Below are 24,082 nucleotides of genomic sequence, written 5' to 3' on the forward strand. Positions count from 1 at the left end.
TTGAAAAACTAACATGCAGATGGTGGAGTTATTTCCTGAGATCAAGAGAGAATTGCATGTAACAAAATTATATGTGTACTAGAGGCCCAGTGCACAAAATTCGTGCGCAGACAGTGGAGGGGGTGGTGGTTTCCCTCAGCCCAGCCTGAACCCTCTCCAATTTGGGACCTTTCAAGAGATGTCTGGTGGGATCAGGCCCAAATGGGCAGTCGGACATCCCTCTCACAATCCAGGATTGCTGGCTCCCAACTGCTCTCCTGCCTGCCTTCCTGATTGTGCCTAACCACTTCTGCCTGCCAGCCTGATCACCTCCTAACCACTCCCATGCCAGCCTGATTGATGTCTCATTGCTCCCCTGCCAGCCTATTTTCCCCTAACTTCATTCCTCTGCCATGCTGGTCACCCCTAACTGCCTTCCCCTGCAGGCCTGGTGCCTCCCAATTGCCCTTCCCTGCTAACCATCTTGTGGTGGCCATCTTGTGTCCACATGGGAATAGGATCTTTGACCACTTGGGGGCAGCCATCTTGTGTGTTGGAGTGATGGTCAATCTGCATATTATTCTTTTATTAGATAGGATAGAGGCCTGGTGCATGGGTGGGGACCAGCTGGTTTGCCCTGAAGGATATCCTGAATCAGGGTGCAGATTCCCTTGGGTTGTGGGGTGGCCTGGGCGAGGATCCTGTGGTGGTTTGTAGGCTGGCCACGCCCCCTGGCAACCTAAGTGGAGGCCCTAGTATCTAGAATTTATTTATCTTCTATAATTGAAACTTTGCAGCCTGGAGTGGAGCCAAGCCTTCTGCTTGCTCTGTGGCTGCCTCATTTCTGTTTGGATTTGTTTACCTTCTATAATTGAAACTTTGTAGCCTTGAGTTGAGGTCTATGCTGGCAAAGGCAGGCAGAAAGCTTGGCTTCTTCCATTGCCTGGGAAACCCATGCCTCCCTCCTGCTCTCTGTGACCACAGCCTTCTTGGTAGGGGTTAATTTGCATACTCACTCTGATTGGCCGGTGGGCATAGCTGTTGGGTGTAGAAGAGGTATGGTCAATTTGCATATTACTCTTTTATTAGATAAGATAAACCAACTCTTAAGCTTGCAGTTGAACCAATCAAATTTTAAAGAGATAGGAATTGGCAATATGTACATAGTTTCAACCATTCTGGGTAATTCTCCTCCATTTTCTCTAGTAAAAGAATGAAAAATTCTCAAGATACTATATGATCAAGTGTGTAATAAAAGTGAGGGCAAACTTTAGGAGTTTTTGAAATTACAGTAATCTTCCTCATTTTGGAATACTGATGCTTTGGAATTCATGAATTGTCCATAGGTTTTCTTGATCATCTGATAGAACCAAGACTAGACAAAAATACCTTCCTATGACTTGTTATAATCGGTTACAATTTTTGTAAATAGAATATAGTTATATTTTTAATTCACATTGTCAATCATGCTTTTGTTGATTTATTTAGGTCATTTACATTAAAGGTATTTATTGATGTGTTAAAGCTAAAGCTTCATTTTATTATTATTTTTCTTTGTTTCTTCTAGTTCTCAATACTCTTTTTATTCCTGTTGCTTTTTTGTTGGATTACTTGAATATATATTTTAATATTTCCTTTTGATTTATATATGGTGTTTTTGAGTATATCTCTTTGTATTTTTTTTTTAATTGGTTGCTCTGTGTTTTAGAATATATACATGTGATTTATCTGAAATTAATGGGAATAAGATATTCTGTTGTGTTTGTGTGTGTGTGTGTGTGTGTGTGTGTGTGTGTGTGAAGTATGGAAACCTTACTTCAATTTAGTTCCTTTTGTAAATTTTTAAATGTTTTTTTTTTATTGATTTCTGAGAGAAAGGGAGAGGGAAAGAGACATACAAACATCAATGCTGATAATCAGTTTGGCCACTCCTGCAAGCCTCTACTGGAGGTGAAGCACATAACCAGAAATCTGCCTTGAGTGGGAATTGAACTGTGACCTCCTGGTTCATAGGTAAGTTCTCAACCACTGAGCAACACTGGCTGGGTACTTTAGTTACTTTTAAGTTCCCCACTTGTAAATATCATGTTTTGACAATAAGATAATATTATAATTTTATTTCAATCAACTATATAATTTATAAAACTTATAGAGTCTGTTATGCATAACCATAGTTTTCTCTTTCTGTTCTTCTTTCTTCCTTCAATGCCACAAGCTTCCTGCATCTATCAGTTCCTATTATTCAATGAATTTCCATTAGCCAATCTTTAGAGGAAGTTTTATGATAAAAAATTTATAAATTGCATTTTTGTTTGTGGATATCTTTATTTGCCCTTTTTTAATGAAGTGCAGTTCTTCTAGATATAGAAGTTTATTTGCAAAATATTGTTTCACTTCCTACTAGCCTCCATGGTTTCAGATGAGTAATTTGCTGGTATTTAACTAGGTGATTCCCTATAGAAAAGAGTTTGTTTTTCTCAGTCCGCTTTCAAAGTTTTTGTTTTTTTCTTTTTCTACTAATTTTCAGAAATTTAATTATGATTTGTCCTTCTATGGTTCTACTTTCCAAATGAAATCTTAATCATGTAAGTGGTAAAATGTGTGTGTGTGTGTGTGTGTGCGCACGTGTGTGCATGTGCACACACGTGCAAATTTTGTGGGGGGAAGAATCGAGGGGTGACTATTTTTTAAAATAACAAAAGAAATTAGATACTTAGGAAAAATATAACCAAGATACATAGCATTTTTTTCTGAGAGTCATATATTTGATGAAAGACATTAATAAATATATAAGTATATTTAACATAAAATCTGTAGTGTTTATATCATAAATGTTTCAATTTCCTTTATATTAAAGTTCTAGTCAAAAGAACATAAGTTATTATAAATTCAAAGTGATTAAGTCAACATGATCTGACAAGCAGATTAGTGATGCAGAAAATAAAATCATAATTAGATGCATTCACAGAAGTAAATTTGAAATATGACAGAATTGTCATTTTAGATTTTAAAAAAAAATCCCTACCTGAGGATATTTTTCCATTGACTTTTATTTATTTTTTAAAATATATTTTATTGAATTTTTTACAGAGAAGAATGGAGAGGGAGAGAGAGAGAGAGAGTTAGAAACATCAATGAGAGAGAAACATCACTCAGCTGCCTCTTGCACACCCCCTACTGGGGATGTGTCCGCAACCAAGGTACAGGCCCTTGACCAGAATTGAACCTGGGACCCTTCAGTCTGCAGACAGACACTCTGTCCATTGAGACAAACTACCATGTTTCCCTGAAAATAAAACATCCTCTGAAAATAAGACCTACTTACAGTTTCCTTCTGAGTGAAATGTAAGGCATCCCCTGAAAATAAGGACCCCCCTAGGCTCTGTCTCAGAATAAAAATTAATTTACCATGAACTGGTAGCTAGGACTGCCCTGACTGGCGTCTAGTAACCAATGACTTTACTAGGAGTCCTGATGTCACAGCTGTGTGGAGGCGGAGTGGAGGTCAGAGTGAGCTGTGAGCGCGGGGCAGGAGAGAGGAGGAGACTTTCACAGATGCATGTAGAAGAACAGGAGGATTAGAGCAGATGGGATGCAGAGAAGGTGCTGAGTGCTGCTTGGTCTCTGGTGACACTACCTGATGCTCAAGGCCGCCCTCATGATGACTCAAGGTTCTCAGTCAGTGGCAGACCCTGCTCCAGCCCAGATCCAGGCCCCAGCAAGCCCAGTGACAGTCCCCAGGCAGGCCCCAGCGGGTAAATGTCTGATAAAGGGGTAGGGGGGATGTCTGGTGAAGGTGTTCAGTGGCACAGGGATGAGGGGAGGGGGATCACTTAAAATGATACAGGAGGATCAGAGGGGTCAATCAAAATGACACAGGAGGATCAAGAGGGGTTACTAAAATGGTAATCCCCCCTCTGATTCTCCTGTGCCATTTTGATTCCCCCCTCTAATCCCCCCATGTAATTTTAAGTGATCCCCCTCCCCCCAACCTTGATACCCCAATTCCTTTTTTTTTTTTTACCCCTAGAAATGAGCGCAAAAAGAAAAAGCTACTCTGTGGAGTACAAGAAAGGAATCGTGGATGACTCTTGGGGCCAAAATCTTACTGCTTTCTGTAAAGAGAAGATGTTGAGTATCCGATTGGTCTGAAAATGGTGAGCAGAGTATGGTAACCTCATTGAACAAGTGGACAAGGGAAATGCTAAAAAGCACAAGTGTGGATCAGGTTGGCAACCATTATTTTCTGAACTGGAAGACCTGATCTGTGAATGGGTTGTTGACAGGAGAGCAAAGGCTTTGGTTGTGAATAGAGCTCAGATTCAAGAATTTGTCCTTGCAATGGCACCACAGTTTGACATAGCCCCCGAAGACTTCAAAGCATCACAACACTGGCTGGATAATTTCTTTCAGCGAAGTGAACTGTCTTTAAGATCTACAACATTGTGTAGGTGGGAAGATACTCAAGTTATTAAGCGAGCACTTGCATTTAAGGCCTTTATTGATGATGCTGACTTCTCTAAGTACAATCTTTCCAACATGATTGCTATGGATGAAACTGCAGTGTTTATGGGCCAATCATCTCAAACAACAATTGAGCAGCGGGGTGCCTCCTTAGTGTACATTCCCTCCACTGCTTACGAAAGTGCACGTGTTTCCTGTATTTTGGCAATTCGTCTGAATGGCACTAAAATCCCACCTTTAATCATTTCTAAGGGCAAGAAGGAAAAGATTGAACATGTTTTGGGGGTTTTTATTCTTGAAACTGAAAAAACCTGGGCCACACAAGCAGTTATAAGGAAGTGGGTTGATTTAATGCTGCCGCTTGTTATGCGAGAGAGCCAAAGAGGTCTGCTAGTCTGGGATGCAGCCAGTACTCTCCTCGCTAAAGACATGAAGACATTTCTTCACGAAAGAAAAATAGATCAGATAATGATTCCCGCAGAAATGACGGCCTATCTCCACACTCTTGATATTGCAATAAACAAGCCATTCAAAGACAATTTGCCCATGGAAATTAATGACTGCCTTGAAAATAGAATGGAGAGAAATCAGCATGGAAACTTTGTGAAACTTAAACTGCAAGAAGTTGTGACTTGGGTGAAGAATTCATGAGAGAAAATCACTGACAGTTGCATTGCAAATGCACTGCGAGCAGGCTACCTTGACAAGAAGTACTCATTTAAAGACAGTGCTATTGCTAAACATGAGAGATTTAGTCCACTGATTCTGAAAGAAATGGAGTCACAAGAAATTCACCAGGAAATTCAGGAATTGGATTGTTATGATGATGTTCCAGAAGATGATGACATGATTGTCATTGAATAAATGAGTAAGTTCTTGATACTGTAGGCTTCACACTTTGTCTGATTTGTGTTGACAACTACCGTACTACCGTACCGTATATAGGTAATAAATTTCCTTTATTTTCATTTAACAATAAATGTGTACCGTATTCTTCTTCATGGAAAAATAAGACATCCCCTGAAAATAAGACCTAGCACCTCTTTGGGAGCAAAAATTAATATAAGACACTGTCTTATTTTCAGGGAATCAGGGTAGTTAAGGCTCCATTGACTTTTAGAGAAAGTGGAAGGAGTGTGGGAAGGGAGAGAGAGAGAGAAGAAAACAAAACTTTTATGTAAGAGAGACACATAAACTAATTGCTCCCAGCATACACCCTACTGGGGCAGGGCAGAGCATTAAACCTGCAACATAGGTACATACCCAAGACCAGGAATCAAACCAGGGACCCTTCAGTGTGGAAGCCAATGCTATAATCACTTTGCTACCACTCAGGGCTGGAATTTTAGTTTTTTAATGAATGTAAGTCTATTTAATAATATTACTGGTGCAATTGGCTATGAACAAAAATAGCTTATGTTACTACTTTATATTCAATTTTAAAAGTCAATTACAAATTATAGAATTTATAGAATGCAATAATAAATAACAACCCAAAGGTTTATTAATACTAGGATAAATGTATCCATGCTATAAATATAATGTTGCGATAGTATTTTCATGAAGAAAAATGAGTCAGAACAATATTGAATAAAGGACAAGTCGTAGGAAAAAAAACAAAACAGTGAATATGATTTCATTCCTCAAGTTAAAAAAAATAGAATGCAAATATATATAAAATTTCTTTAGTGATTAAGGTATTGCATATGTGTCCTTATCCCCCCATTGTCTCCACATCCCCCACTCATGCTGTCGCACCCCTGTTGTCTGTCTCCATTGGTTAGGCTTAAATGCATGTATCCATTAGTTATGCTTATATGCATGCATACAAATCCTTTGGTTGATCTCTCCCCCTTACCCCCATCCTTCCCTGCCTTCCCTCTGAGGTTTGACGGTCTGATTGATGCTTCTCTCTATCTCTGGATCTGTTTTTATTCATCAGTTTATGTTGTTCATTATATTCCATAAATGAGTAAGATCATGTGATATGTATCTTTCTCTAACTGGCTTATTTCACTTTTCATAATGCTCTCCAGTTCCATGCTGTTGCAAATGGTAAGAATTCATTCTTTTTTACTGCAGTGTAGTATTCCATTCTGTAGATGTACCAGTTTTTTAATTGACTCATCTGCTGATGGGCATTTAGGCTGTTTCCAAATCTTAGCTATGGTAAATTGTGCTGCTATGAACATAGGGGTACATATGTCCTTTTTGACTGGTCTTTCTGATTTCTTGGGATATATTCCCAGAAGTGGGATCACTGGGTCAAATGGCCGCTCCATTTTTTAGTTTTTTTAGGCAACTCCATACTGTTCTCCACTGTGGCTGCACCAGTCTGCATTCTCACCAGCAGTGCACAGAGGTTCCCCTTTCTCCGCATCCTCACCAGCACTTGTCGTCTGTTGATTTGTGATGATAGCCATCTGACAGGTGTGAGATGTTTGACAGAAGCAGAGCCCTTTCCATGTAAAGATAATGAAAGGATATGAAAAAAACATAAACCTAAAAATCCAAAACCTAAAACCTAAATCCTAGTTCAAAAATAAACTGGAATAAAACTGAATCTGCAGGGAGATACCACAAGAAAACAACTGTCTTAAACAGTGAGTATGTGGACAGTGGAGGAAAGCCAAATAAAACAAACTTTAGAAAACTCACAAACACAAACCACTTGGGAGTTTGCTACTCATATATAAAACAACTTCAGATCCAGCAATCCTGGAGGCAAGGGGATATTTTAAACCATTCTTGGATGTTCATAAGCCAGGAACCTAGTAAAGCAAACAAAGTCGTCTCTAGAGGACATTTCTTCTAGGAATTACTTAGATCACACATGATCACACAATAAAAAAATCTTGAAATCCATGGGAAGACAAGGGTCCAATACAGAGTGCTGGCAGAAACAATAACCAGGAAAAATAATTATGGAATCATCAGACACACATAACACATAGTTGAAAAACTTTCATATGTATGCCAATGCAAGTTAATTGGGGAAAGCTGTTTATAGCAGCAGAAGGACAATAGGAAATATGTCTCAAAGTGTGGTAACAACATCTGACAGGGCTAATTTCTATTCAGCTTTCCTCACTGAGCCCTCTCACCCATTCCTATTGTACCCCATCCCCACTGTGATTTCAAGAAAGGGCTGGTATAGAGAAACCTTGGAAATTGTGCAAACTGTGCCAAATTTTATTGCTTCATAATATCTCAAATAACTGAAGAAAAAAATGTCTTTTCTAATAGGCTGATGGCTGAGCATTTAGTACAGGAAAACAAATAGTTCAGACTAATAGAATCGAAATAACTCAATGAATACTAGGTAAGATATTGAATTGCAAGGCTTGGTTTCCATCCAGTATTATCAGATAGAAATCTATGTTTTATCATTACAACTTGTCTTCACAGAAAGAGTAGATTACACAAAGCCGTGGTCAAGGATGAGTGATTGGGAAACTAGTCTAATGTATGGCTTGTCATGTCATTTCAAGAAGTAAATTTTCTTCAGAAAATACTCTTCAGGAGAATAATTTTAGATCTCAAAGAAAAGGATTACAGGATCCAATATATTTGAATACATTAGAAGTTTTACTCTGTTAGTGAGATTTAAAACCAGGACAGTTTAAAAATCAGTACATTTGATGTTCTTTCCTCTAAAATTTAGTGAGAAAAGTTTAGGTTACTCCCAGGGAGTTATTATTTTTAAATATAATGTTATACTTTGTTCTATTTTCAATTGAAAGTGTTTTGATTGGAGATTATTATACATCATTATTAAATTTCTCCTTAGGGATTAAAAAAAGTTTCTGATTATATATATATATATATATATATATATATATATATATATATCTCAAAAGTTTCTGATACACACACACACACACACACACACACACACACGCACTAAGCACCTATTGCAGGAGTATTCCTTCAAGACTTTTGGTGGGCTTCCTTCCCACCACTGCCACTGCTCCTACCCCCCTCCCCCACCTCTCCTGATGCTATGGCCAGGGAGGGGCGGGGCAGGATGGGTGGGGGCGTGCCCCACCCATCCCACCACCTTTGTAGCTGCACTTTCCCTTCCTCTTCCTTCTATGCAGTCTTCAGTCTTCACTCCTCTCTCCCTTAGCATATGCAAATTAATTAGCTGCCATCTTTGTTGGATTAATTTGCATACTCACTCTGATTGGCTGGTGGACATGACTTGTGTAGTGGAGTGATAGTTACTTTGCATATTACTCTATTATTATATTACATATATATGTGTGTATATATATATATATATATATATATATATATAAATTATACATAAGTGTATATACTCTAAGGCAGTGATTTTTTGCTCCTTACAGACTTTTATAAATATTTATCATTTTACTTCATGTGTCTATTTCTGTGTATCATGTGATCATATGTGGTTATGTGTCATTTGCCTATGAGTGTGGTTTGCACACATGTCTATGTGTGTCTGTACTGCACATATATATGTATGTATGTACATATGATATGTGTGAAATTTTTGTGTGTATATATCTATATCTATATATCTATATCTATATCTATCTATCTATCTATCTATCTATCTATCTATCTATCTATATAAAAGGCTAAGTGCCCAACCATCTGACCACAGCAATGATGTGCAATGACCACCAGAGGCCAGATGCTCTGACCAGTATCTATGACATGCACAGACCAACAGGGGACAAATGCTCAATGCAGGAGGCCTGGTGCATGGAATTCATGCAAGGGGGGGGGTGACCTAAGCCCAGCCTAGACCCTCTCCAAACCAGGACATTTCAGGGGATGTCCAACTGCTGGTTTCGGCCCTATCCCAGGGATCTGGCCAAAACTGCCAGTCAGACATCTCTCTCACAATCTGGGACTGCTGGCTTCTAAATGCTCACCTACCTGCCTGCCTGATCACTCCTAATAGCCTCTTCCTACCAGTCCGATTAACCCTAACATCCCCAACCAGCCTGGTCACTTCCAACTGCCCCCCCCCCAGCCTGATTGCCCCCAAATCCCCCCTCTCTGCCTGGTCACCCCTACTTGCCTCCCCCCACCATGCTGGCCTGGTTGCCTCCAACTGCCCCCCTGCCAGCATGGTTACTCCTCACTGCCCCCTTCTGCTGGCTTGGTCACCCCTCACAGCCCACCCTGCTGGCCTGGTCACCCCACACAACCTCCTGGTTAGTCATTTGGTCATCCCTTGCTAACCCCCCTACCCTACCAGCCTGCTGTTCAGTCATTTGGTCATCCCTCGCTAACTCCCCTGCCGGCCAGTCACCCCATGCAGCCTGTTTGGTTGTTACTGTGAGGGTGTCATGACCAATTTGTGTATTACTTTTTTTAAAAAAAAAATATATATATATATATTTTATTGATTTTTTTTTACAGAGAGGAAGAGAGAGAGATAGAGAGTTAGAAACATCGATGAGAGAGAATCATCGATCAGCTGCCTCTTGCAAGTCCCCTCCTGGGGATGTGCCCACAACCAAGGTATATGCCCTTGACCGGAATCGAACCTAGGACCCTTCAGTCTGCAGGCTGGTGCTCTATCCACTGAGCCAAACCTGTTTCAACTGCATGTTACCCTTTTATTAGTGTGTGTGTGTGTGTGTGTGTGTGTGTGTGTGTGTGTGTGTGTGTATCTATGTACATGGATGTGTGTTCAGGAATAGGTAGTGTGAGTGCCATTGCATATTTATTAGTTGTTGTGTCTGTGTTTCTTTTCAGTTTTAAATTCCTGCTAAACATGATTCATGATATTCTTTTGGAATGAGCATGGGACTTAACTTTTAATTTGACAATTTTGCTTTTAAACAACTTTTAACGGTTTTTATTATAGATGCGTCCTTCCCTATGAAGGATAGCTCTACTTTCTCAGAAGAAACCATTCTTTTTAATCTTTTTGAGGATATGAATCACACATTTTCTGTATTCCTGTTCTGCTCTGAACAATAAATCTAGTTCAAAGGAAGTTATTTCTTTAATCCTTTAGGGCAGCCTTGTTACATATCTTTCAGTAGACCTTCACCCCGTCCCCTCCCCACCACCCAGTTTAATGGCCCTGGATTTCTGCTTGTTATATGCTTTTCGCTGCTATGTAAAAGCATCACCAAACAGTTTTGTTTTTTTTTTTTTTCTGTCTTAATGGTTTCTGTATAACCATTTCAACTCACTGGTCTTAGCAGAGTTTTATTCCATTTCTGACAAACTTTTTTTCCAGATATGCTGCTATCACTAAAAACAGTGTTGTCCAGCTTTTTGGTTGAGTTTTTCGTTAGATCCACTCCAATTTTAGACAGCAATTTAATAAGGATTTTGTCTTCTCAGTTTTTATTATAATTATAGAAGATAAATAATTAGAAACTCTGTGGCTATTATGATATCACATATGACTCAGTTTTATTTTAGAAAAGATAAAAAATTTAACTTTAATATTTAGGGAGAGGATAAAGTTTATACTTTATATAATAATTACTGGGAAAAAACATTTTGTATTTGGAGAAAACATTTATTCTTAAGTTCTAGTACAGAATATCACATAATGCTCCATACTTAAGGTATAAATAACCTTTTATGTCACTGTTACCCATTGCTTCAATTCTACCTCTAGTAAAACTTTTTCTTTCTGGAACATTATGTAGATTCTTAGCAGGCATCTCTGTGTAGTCATCTCTATTTTATGTCAGGAATACTGTCTGTGTTCCAGAAAATAAGAATGCAAATATCAAGAGAGGAAAGAAATTAATATAGACCAATGTTTGAACACAGAGAATATTATGAAAGTTTCTAAAAACAAAAACAAAACAACAATAACAACAACAACAAAAACATCACTTGTCTGATAAAAAGACAGCCTATGTAAGAAATGATTATAATATCAAAGATATTTAGAAGTAGTGTCAGTTACTTACAGACACAAGAGGGAAAATAAGGGTGTGGGAGAGAAGAGACATATTAATATGTTTGGGATACTGGTTGTACACACAACTAAAATTGTTTACCTGGTGGTTGCACAAAGGCTGAACTTCTATTTAGTAGATCTGACTGGGTTAAATACAGTTTTCGCTTTCTGTGTTTCTTAAATAGTACTTCGCTATCTTCTATACCGTTTCCACTATGACCTAGCAATTTATAATGCAAGGAATCTAGTGTGTGGCCTTACATTTAGCAATTAGTTAACATCTTAAAAAATAATAAAAACCTACAGAAGCACAAAACATTCTATTAATCTCTTTCAAAATGCTGAGACTGGTTAATCATCTTTATCAGTGGCACTATCTAAAGATATTTTTGATTGTCACAACAGCACATTTGCTCCTGGCATATAGTGAGTTGAGGTAAAAAATGCTGCTAGACATTTTACAATGTGTAGATCAGCCCTCACAACATGAATTACACATCCCAAATTTCATTAGTGCAAAAGTTTATGAACTTTGAAATATAATATTGATTTTTTTTTTAGGAATGACAAAGTGCATGATAAATAAGAGGGAGGGGGAAAAGAAGCAGTTGGAGAATAGGAAAAGGAAGAGAAAGAGAAGAGGAAGGGGAGGAGGAAAAAGAAGAAAAGGTTATGAAAAGAAAGAGAAAGAAGAAGAGAGGCATGAGGGAGAAATGAGACATTTTATTGGCATATTTAGGAAGAAAGTAAAGGAATTTACAGTTTGATTTCCAAATTTCCTTCTTACATTGCAATATTTGGAAATATTCTAGTCCAATCATTGAAATACTTTATGTGATTATGTTCAGAACTTTGACAATTAAGAAAAAAAAAAGGTTGCATATTTTAAGTGAACAGACAGAGTTAACTGGTGCCATGGAGCATCCTTTTGGCTCCTAATGAAACTAAAGCATTTTAATAAGTCTGAACTACCTTCCATCGAGTTAGTCACTTTTTAAAAAAATTGAATTTATATGAGAGACATTGGTTAATAAAATTATATAGGTTTCAGGGATATAATTCTATAATACATCATCTGTATATTGAGCTTCAATCTTTCTGAGTTAATAGATATTTGACAAATTATTTTTAAGCATTTGGATATTATTCTATACATATTAAAAATATCACCTGCCCATGGGTTTGTTTTTGCTGTTTCTTTTTCTTATATTTTTTTCCTGATGATGTGTGGGTTTTAATGTCCATTTTTATTCTCTAAATCACCAGCATTCTCTTGGCACTGTCAGTGAGAGCTGTTTTAAAAATCTTTTTGGCAAAATAAGCTATTTCTTGATTTAGCTACCATCTGAAAACCTATCTGGACATTTTGAAATGTGACATTTTTCTTTCTTGTTAATATTAAACATAATATGGTACTACACACAAGAATATCCCCATTTAATGGCTACATAATTCATGTCAAATTGTTATTCCAATTATGAGCTAAAAACAAATATTTAATTTTCAGTGTACTTTACCACATTGTTAAGTTTGTTAAACAGTTCTTCATAATTCTGGCATTGATTAAATGACTACTTTGCAGCTATTATACATAGTACCCAATTTTTGAAAGATATTTTTACCTCTAACTCCTGTTTGCTCCAAGCTGTTAAATTTATGGAACCAATGCCATGAGTGATCTCAGTGTTCCTAAGTCCAATGTGTACAAGCCAGTCTTTATTGTGCTGGCTTTGGGAGCAACATACATTCTCAAACCATTCCTTCCTTTATGGTATATTATTCTCCCTCGACTTCATAGCATCTCATGCTTTCTTACTGTCACTTTGGCTACTTTGGAGCATTTTTGTGGTCTATATTTCCTCTAACCAAGAGTATTCAAAATTAAGTTTTAGTCTTTTTTATTTCTATCTCTAAAAACTTGCCAGATAGTATCATCCACTTCCAAATTATTGTGTATCCTGATTCATTGACTACTTCACTAACATTAAAACCCAATATATTCATGATAATTGATCTCTCTGGGAACATCTTTATCTTGATACAGCCTACTCTGAACAATCACTGGCATTCATACAGTAGTCTCAGATATCCATATACATGAGTTATTCATAGATTTCTACTCCATAATTATGTTTTCAATATGGTAATCCTTTATTTCACAATCAAAATCAGTAGTGTCCACCACATCAATTCACTGTAACACAAAAACAGCCTTTAAACTCTTCCATTTTTTCTTCTGGTCTACCCTTTTTTTTTTTTTTTTAAATACATTTTATTGATTTTTTACAGAGAGGAAACGAGAGAGATAGAGAACCAGAAACGTCGATGAGAGAGAAACATCAAACAGCTGCCTCCTGCACACTCCCCACCTGGGATGTGCCTGCAACCAAGGTACATGCCCTTGACCGGAATTGAACCTGGGACCTTTCAGTCCGCAGACCGATGCTCTACAGCTGAGCCAAACCGGTTTCGGCTGGTCTACCCTTTCTTAAAACAAATTATATGCTCTCCAGATATACATATCATACCATATATCTTCTTTGAATTGTTACATTTCTTTCTTTTGCATTTAGGGGAGTGCCCAAGATATTTGCTTAAAAGTATTTTAATAAAAATTCCCTGTCATTTTTTTATTTTTATTTTTTTGCATTGCCTCTCATCTTTGACTTTGCACACATGCTGCCTATAGCACATTTTCTATCAGATGTCTTATTATAGTTTGTTCTTTCTTAGATACTAGATTTCAGACATACTGTTTTCTCGTCTTGGACCACATCTCTACTCTCTAACTAACTCATAATTATTTAGATTTCAGTATGAGTATTCCTTTCTTGAAGAGGTTTTTCTTAAAGTCTAGGTGTATCACCTATAGACATACCATAGCATACAAGTATCTCATCATTATATTAATTTAAACCAATTTTTAATTCCTGAATTGTCTTCTTTAATTAACTGAGAACTAAATGAGATAAGAAACCATGACTGTGTTGTTTAATACCCAAAAGTTCCTAGTAGATATATTAAAATTATATTATATTAGAAGCCCGATACATGGATTTGTGCACTGGTGGGGTCCCTCGGCCTGGCCTGCAGGGATCAGGCCAAAACTGGCCTGGTGCACTGATTCATCCAGGGCAGGTTGAGCCCATCTTGCCCAATTCCAATCAGAGCCAATAGGGGTGGCTGGAGGGAGCATGGAAGGGTGTCTAGGGAGTGTCTGGCCCATCTCACCCAGTCCTGATTGGCTGGACCCCAGCAGCAAGCTAACCTACTGGTTGGAGCATCTGCCCCCAGTTGGTTAGTGCGCATCATAACGACTGGCCAAATGGTCGAATGAACAGTTAGAAGCTTAGCATTTTAGGCTTTTATTATATAGAATATTATGCATTCAATAACTAAATATGTATTAACATACTACCTTTTAAAATATTACAAGTGTTTTGGGAGTAGAAATGTCTTTTTACTAAGTAATAATACATAACAACATTCCCAATATATTGCATTAAAACTTGCTATTAGTTAATATGCAACTATATTCATATATTTATATTAAGATCAAAGATTAATTTCCTGATACAAAACCAGTCCTATCAGGTTTATTCTTAGTTTCATCACCAATGGAAAGTTTTCTGTGTTTTTCATGTCATCATCTTAAAGTACCATTAAACAAATCATCTCTTTCCTAAACAGCTAATGGTTATATAGAATATAAAGTGGTGTGTGTGTGTGTGTGTCTGTGTGTGTGTTTGCGCACATTCACAGGCACATGGGGGGGGTGGTTTGGTGGATGGAATTTAGAAGTGTAAATTAACACTGCTTAACACCAAATTAGTTAATTTATTAAATAACCAATATCTAGTTTTAAGGTCTTATAATGGCTGGTTTTATTTCAGACATTTTAGCTCTCTGGTCACTCTTCTCTATGCCTTATGAAAAATGGCTAATATGATTTGTTTTCTTTCTTTTTTAAAAACATGTTCATTTTACATAGAAGAAACTGGAGTTTGGAGAGGTACTATGAACTCCTGATGGTCATACAGATAATTAATGACATATTTTTAGAACAGCAGTTAACTCTGTTAAATATAAATTACCATTCTCTTAATTTTTTGTTTAGATTTTTGACATGAAATAGGATTTTTCAAAATAGAAATATTCAAGTGCAATAGAACTATTTTCTTAAGAAAAGCCAAGATTTTAAACTTACAGTAACCATCACCATAGATTAAGCATGATTGTAAAATAGAGCTGAATTGGCACTATATTAATTTCTAATTCTTACAATAATTTACAGTAAGAAGAATTATGATTTTAAAGTGTTGTAAATTTATGAGTGCCTGGGTTATGCACTTAGTAACACACTAAAGGCCCAGGACACAACTGGTGAGGTCCCTGAGCCAGGTCTGTGGGATTGGGACAAAACCAGCTCTCTGCCATCCCCTGAGGGATCCCAGACTGTGAGAGGGTGAAGGCTAGGTCAAGGGACTCTACTGGTGCTTGTTTGGGGCCAGGGAGGGATGTGGGAGGTTGATCAGTTGAGGAGGGCCTGTGGGAGGGCTCCCGGGTGTGTCCGGCCTCTCTCCCTCAGTCCTGATTGGCCTGACTCCAGCAGCAAGCTAATGTACAGGTTAGAGTGTCTGTTCCCTGTGGTCAGTGCAAGTCAAAGCAACTGGTTGGCCACTTGACTGTCTGCCTCCTGGTGGTCAGTGCACATCATAGCAAGTGGTTGAATGGCCTTAGCATATCATTATGATATTATGCTTTGATTGGTTGAATGACTGTTCATTTGGACACTTACTATATTAAGCTTTTATTATATAAGATTTTGAGATTTCTTCATTAAAAATAGGGAAGGAACTGTGATATAAAAATCTATCATATATTAGAAATTAACTGTTAGATGACATTTAATGTGTATAATTCATCTACAGATTTTTGAACTTATTCTCTTTTCAAATGAAAGACATAAATTGTAGATTATTTAAACAACGGACTCAAGGTCATGCACATAATAACATTCCTCAAATTTGATCTACAGGGTATGATGTTCCAAATCTAGTGTCTTTCATTAATCCCAACATCTATAAACAAAATTGGTGGAGGTGATCATAAAAAATGTTATCGTATAATGAAGCCTACACCAACATTAAGGAAATGGCAACTATTGCATAAATAACAATTATGATTGCCAAGAAGTAATTATGTGATTTACTTTTTGGCTCTGGTTTCCATATCTGAAAAAATGAGTTTATTGGCCTCTAGTATAAGTTCTACTCTGCCTCGAATGTCCTAGTTTATAAGTCATCTAAATAATTATGAGTGAATAGTGACAATGAATATCTAGCTTACATATTGTTGAATACTAAATTTCAACTTCCAGTTTAAGAACAAGTCTTCTCAGAAATGTTCCTATTGCAGTCCATTCCATAATTCTTTTTCTTTCTCTGATTTTATTATTTTCAAATTTGTTCTTTTGTGTTATTGACATCTGACATCTGTGATGTAGTTATATTTTTACCTCCAGTCAGAAACTATTTCCCTCAAAAATCATTGTTATGTCTATTTGGTGGAAACTTGACATTTTAATTTATCTAAATGTTGACTTCAATGTGTGTTGATAGGGGTCCAAAGGTGCTTCCATTATAACAATCAATCAACAAGTAAATGATGTTACTGAGAGTCCACCATTCAATAAATCACATCCATCACGTGTTAGTGGGCATCCCCTACATCCACATGGAGTTAAATAGACTTATTCTACTTAGGGAAACCACATGTTTGTTTTATAATGTTCATGAAGCTTCAAGAAAACTTTATAAGTAAATGTATTCTTCACAAGGAATTGTTAAAATATAGCTCGTGATAGATGAATAATATTTTATTTACCTTATATAGAACTAATTAACTACATCAAATATATGCCTAATCATGATTATTTTTCATAAAATGAATTAAATTTAATTTGAGACCTCACACTATTTTCAAACTCCATATTCAAAATTTACATACATATCATTATTTAGATATAAACATGTTAACTATCATTTACTGTAATAAAACAAAATATTTGATTTTTGTTTAATATTGAATCATTTATATGCATTCATGCAGCTAAAACAGAGTATTATGTCTAAGATTTGATTTATTACCAGAAATTTTTGTTGTTGTTTCTTGCTATCTATGTGAACATATTAAGTTCTTTTCTTTTTGCTTCACCAATGACATACGATGATGATGCGAAAACCCCATTTTATAAACATCTCAATGTTGCTTTAAAAAATTCGTAGCTGAATTTTTCAGAGCTCTATTACTATGAAAATTCTCTTGTTTTAAAAATTCCAAGTCATGCCAAATACAGCTATTCATCACATTTCCTATAAAGTGGAAGCAAAATTAGTAGTACTTTGTGGTGTCAGGCAAAAACAATCTGAACACATTAGCATTCTTATTTGCAGCAATGGATAGATAAATTCATACTACTTTGCTGAAACAGTTTTAGTCTCAAATGCTATCATGGCATATTTATACTATACCCAAGAGTATTTTCCATATTTTCATATATATTAGTTTTAAAAAAGGAGTAAATAAAGAAAGTGGAATAAAAATAACATAAGAAAATACAGTGAAGAGTAGGTTAAGACTGTCATATTCTTTGAATCCATGTGCTTTTACTGTGGTGCATTAAGCTTGTTCAGAGGGATTCATACTTACATTCAGGTATTGAAATATCAGAAGGAGATTTGTTTGGTTCATTAGCTTGTGTGTGTTTATTTTTATTTTTTAGAAATTAAAAACAATTTTCAATCAATCTCCAGTGTTATTAAGATGTCTAATTTTAATCCATCAGAGTCAACGGATATTGTACCTCTAATAAGAGTACACACACACACACACACACACACACACACACGCATGTGCAATAAAACCTTTCCTTCCAGCATACTGTTTAGCAAGGTCATGTTTGAATTTATCTGTGTTTTTTTTCAAAATGATTCTAAGTTGTTTTGAAACCTGTACATGATATATTTGGTAAATTATTCTGACATAATAAGCCTTTAGTGAAATTCTATGTTTATCTGGCTAGATGTTAAGTTTCAATAGCAATGAGTATCAGTGGCTAAAATTCCCTCTAGTGTCCTTGTATTTCCTGCTGTCCTCAGGCTCTCTCAGGGACTCCTCCCTAAGACAGGGTGAGAGCCTCTGCAGACCTTTTAGCTACAGTCTGCTGTGATTACACAAAGGGAGGGTTGATAGGCAGTAAAGGGGCTGCAATGAAAATGTTCTATATTCTTATGATAAAGAATAGAAGCCTGCATCCTGGGCTGTGATCTTCACAAGTGCTTCTCAACTTTCCCACCGCCTGTAGGCGAGACAGGAAAAGTAAGGAAGGAGCTAGTTAGGTATTTCCTCTTTGACTTTAAAGGCTGCAGGGAGGTAGGATGGACTATTTCCCTTCCTTTAAGTCAGAATCTGATAAAAGTGACACCTATTATAGAAGTATTGACAAAAAAACAAATCTGTTAAATTAAGTTCCCTTATGGCCAGGCCATTGTTAAGGGAACACATTTCTCCAGGTTTCTTTTAAAAACTGTTACTCCCTCCACTTTTAGAACTAGGTTTTTTTTCTTCATTCTTCTCTCTGAGAATGTAGTGGTACTCCTGGAGGTAAAACTCATAAGGTATGGAGTCTTTCCTAAGACTGAGTACCCAGAGGTTTTATCTGTCAATCAAGTCTATTCTGATGCTCTGGCAACAATATGAATTACAATTTAAATTCTCCCAGCAGTATTGGTTCCAGTACTGGGCTTATGCTGTGGTTTTCTGCTCCTAGTAAGCTGTAATTTTTGGTACCTGTCACTTTTTAATTTCTTTGGTGAAGTGTTTTTGCTTTGGTTCAGTGGATGGAGCGTCGACCTGTGAACTGAAAGGTCCAGGTTCAATTCCGGTCAAAGGCATGTACCATGGTTGCGGGCACATCCCCAGTAGGGGCTGTACAAGAGGCAGCTGATTGATGTTTCTCTCTCATCGATGTTTCTAACTCTTTATCCCTCTTCCTCTCTGTAAAAAATCAATAAAATATATATTTAAAAATAAATAAATAAAAATAAATAAAAGAGTTGCTTATTGTCAATGTGGTTAACTATTTTTGTTGTTGGGGTGACAGCTTTCAAACAACCAGAAATTGCATTTGGATAGTTAAGCCTAGGATTCAGGGGAAATCACAGTCTATAGATTATGAATATAGCCATGAGGTGTGCCCCACCAGCACAGCCAATGGTAAACTTGAGGGAGGGCAGTGAAGGATTTAGAAAAGACAAAGAGAATACAGCTGGGGCTCGGCGGATCTTCCATCCCTGGATGAGGACACAGAAAGACCCCGCCTGTAAGCTGAGGCTTTATTTTACAGTTAGAGATAAACAAGGTAGTGGTCACCATAGTTACAATGTTCTTGTGAGTTTCACTTGTTTTGGCAGCACTTGCTGCACCTCGCACAGCCCAGCCCTCTAGCTTCCCAAGAAGGATCTGGGGAGTGTCACCAGGTCAAGCTTAATTATGCTAAGGGGGCTGTGCTCTCTAAACTGGGACTTGTTTGTGGCTCTGCCACAGGTGAATCCGAGGCTTAACCCTATAGCTCCTCCCTACAATGAGGCTTTATTGCATCAAAAATTCAAAGCTTATACCACAGCAGAAAATAGAGAAGACTGGGAAGTTAGCCTTAGGGCATGGGGAGTGATTAAGCAAACATGACAGATGGAAATAGCAGTGAGATAGGGTGATAATCAAGAGAGTGAGTCCTGGAAGCAATGTGAAAAAATACATTTCAAGGATTTGGGGATTGGCCGTATCAAATGCTGCTGACAGGGCAACTAAAAGGATAGTGGTGTTAAGTATTGTAACATCCATGTTAACCTTGAAAATTTCAGTGTCATGATGGTTTTAAATCATGAATGCTGTGGTTTCATGAGGAAATAAAGTGGAATTAAAGACAGGAAAATGATGTCCATCCAACCTTTAATAACCTTTTGACAGCCAAGCACTTCTCAAAATAGAATAATATAGTAGTGCCGATTTGAAGCCACTGGATGGTATGGGTGCATTTTGTTTATCATTAATATTTGGGGTAAAGGAATATATGCTCAGATTTAATTCCACAAATGTGGGCCTAAAAAATAATAGAAATTTTCCCTAATAAAACTGGCAAAGATATGGAAGTATGTGACCCAAGTGGCATGAGGGATAAATAAGAAATGATCAAGGAATGTCCCAAAGAGGGCAACTCCAGTGCAGTCTTTCAGAGAAGTTGTGGGTATAGTTGATCTACAGTTTATAGGTTCTCAAATGTGATAAATTGTAGCAATCAGTGTAATAGAGGGAGTGAGTTATGACATACTGATGGTTGGAGAATAGGATGCTTACAATGAGACTAGTGAGTCTAATTTTGTAATAGCCAGGCTTAAGGTATAATAGAACAAGTTATGGTATGCGTTATAGGAATAGTATTGGAAGAAGATGTACCATAGCGTTAGAAGAAACATCGACATCAATATGGATATAGCCAATAACCATGACAAATGTACATATGGGAGAAAAACTAGCCACCAATTGATGGGAATGCTTGGGAAGCACTTTTTCTCCCCCCCCCTAAAAGAAAGTTATTTTCAAATCAGCAATAGTGAAAGACACATTTAGAAAAAAACAGTTGTTAACATAGGTGAGTTTGCTAAACTGTAGGAAACAATTTCAAGGGCTGAAGTTGATGAGAAATGGGATCAGAAAAGGTTTAGAGTCTGGAGTCCAAGGGATGAGCTGAAAGTCTTGGCTTCCTGTGGTGACTGCCATGCATAAATATGATGGGCATAATGTGATTTGTGACTCAAGCCAGGAATAGGACTTAAAGGAAGTTGGAATGTAACCAGGTGATAACAAATATAATTTGAAATTAATCCCTAAATTATTGTAAAATCAATGTATACTAATTCTCACATGTAGTTGCCTATAATACATCTTTGTTTATTGACAATTCTCCTAAAATCAAATTTCCTTCTATTTTATTTACAGTGAAGAGAAGGGAGCAAACCACTCTTATAATAAGATGAAGTTTTTATCTTCTTGGAAGCTTTTATCACTGAGGGTAAGTCCCAGAAATATATTTAATAGACCCAAATATTGATGTTGAAGATGAGGTTATTTTTAAGAATTTAGTAGATTTATTATTTCTTTCTCATTTAATTAACACTTGAAGACATTAAATATTAGAATAAAGTAAATCATTCATGGATTTTCATTTATTAGAAATGATGTATTTGCTGTTCAGTATATAACTTAGCAGCTTTCATTATGGCTAATGTTTTTGAAGCTATCATTTTATATAGAAGTATCAAATAAATCATTTTCAAGGATGTCCTTCTAAAATAACAACCTAGAAGTGAAATAAATTTGCATAATATTTAATCTGAAGCAAAACAAATTGCTAAGAATTGGGATGTAAGTTAAAATAAATTATATACTGTGTTGAATAGTACAACTAAAGACTCACTCATGAAATTGTATTAAATTGTTTATATTTTCAGTAAGATATCACTTGACATTATAACTAATGTAAAAGTATCAATAATTTTCTGAAAATATTATGATTTAGCTCAAGCATTTCTCATTTTAATGTACTCTTAAATTAGTGTATTAATAATTTTAGAAATGATACCTTTAGTTAAATTTTTGCAATTTTAATTTATTAGTATAATAATTTGTTTATTCAGTTAATTATACTATTTTTGATGGTCTATCTATTTAGAGGGGATTTTTTGAGAGTATAGACTTAACTGTTATATAAATTATAAATATTATTGTCAAGAAACAGTCATTTTTGTCTTCCATATGTCTTGCACACTTGACTTAAAATATTAGGGAATGCAAATGTGACTTTGACTGAAACCAAGAAGGAAGGAAGAAAGGGAGGGAGGGAGGGAGGGAGGGAGGGAGGGAGGGACAGAGGGAGGGAGGAAAGGATTAATAGATCTTGGATATGAATTTGTGAATTCTGTATGGGGTAGCCAGACTAAAGCTCATTGAAAAATTGGTATCTGAATGACTATTAAAGAAGAAGAAAATTGGAGATTTGTCAAGTGGATAATTGAGTATCTGGAATTAGATACTCCCCAAATGAGATGAGGGAGAGCTAAAGGAAAGGCTCCAAGGCAGGAATGTTTTTCACATTTGAAGATTAGTAGGCTGGTACATTCAGAATAAAATAAGCAAGCAAAAAAAAAGTAGTAAAAGTAAATGCCAAGTTTTATGAAACTTTGTAGTCTATTTTATGGAATTATAATTTTTTTCAGTGAAATGAAAAGGATTTTAGTTAGAGGAGATAAGATCTGTTTTAGATTTTAAAAAGAATTCTGAGTGGTGTATGTAGTGTAGCAAGATTATAATTCAGTGAATGTTCATTTAGTTAACAGTCAATAATAATAATTACTTGCACAATATACAAATTATTGATACATATCTCTGACACTCTAGACTTATTGAGGTGAGCAGTTTGTAAGATATAATCAATACATGGTAAATCTGAAACCAATATAATTTGTATGTCAACTTTAATTAAAAAGTAACTTAAACGAGTGAATGAATGAATGAATGCTGTACAATTTTGTTTCCTTTTTAATTTTCCTTGGCCATGATACACCATATATCCCTTCTGTGCTACTACATATTATGTTCTTCATTCTCCCTAATATCCTTCATGATTAAACTTCTTATTATTGAAAGCACCTATGTGGGAAATTACTGCATTGTTAAGTCAGTGCACAATTGTAGTAAATATGCTCACATATCTTTAAATCACAATTATTTTAATTCAGCAATCCATGACACGTTTGGAACACTTATGCCTGGAAATTTTCTGGTCAAACAAGATGTGGTACTGTGGAACAAGTGAGTGAATATATATAAAAATTTAAAACAAACTTAATGGTAGTATTTCCTGTATGAGTGGGGTGGAATACATTCATGCCATCATGCTTATTATTTTAAAGTGTTTCTGATAACCATGTATTTTATAACCAGAAAAATAATACAAGTTTAAGGAGTAAATTATTAATTATCTACTAATTAAAATTAATTTTTAATTTATTGCACTGTACATGCCTATATTGTGGCAGTATTTTATTTTTGTTTTACTGAAACAAATACTCTTTTTATTACTGAATAAAACAATTTTTCAACCTTGAACATATAAAATTTTTTGGTTGCTTTTTTGAGAAAAAACTCAGGAATATTATGGAAAATATAAAATTATAGAATGCTCTTTAGGACAAGAATTCCAGTAGGCCCTGGACTATAATGTCAAGAAACAGTTTCAAAGGTAATGGTTCTTTAAATATCAGACCATTATAAATAAACCTTGCTTATCATGTAAAAAAAAAAAAAACCTATGACTCCAGAGCCTCAAAAGATGCAGACTAAGGATAATAAGTGATGTTATAAAACAGCATCCAAGGTAATATTCCAAGCAACAATAATAGCTAGAAAGATAAATATTACAAAGGGAATTCAAATTGTGACAATGCTCACAGTAAGCAAGAGATAAAATAGAAAGAAACAACTTGTTAGGTGTCAAATTTTTATTTAACACACACACACACACACACACACATACACACACACACATACCACACACACTTGAATGCTTGAATGTACTGGAATACTTGGGAAGAAAAGTAGTTGCTT

This window comes from Pipistrellus hanaki (genome assembly GCF_964339955.1).
Source record: "Pipistrellus hanaki genome assembly, chromosome: 3".
Classification (NCBI taxonomy): domain Eukaryota; kingdom Metazoa; phylum Chordata; class Mammalia; order Chiroptera; family Vespertilionidae; genus Pipistrellus; species Pipistrellus hanaki.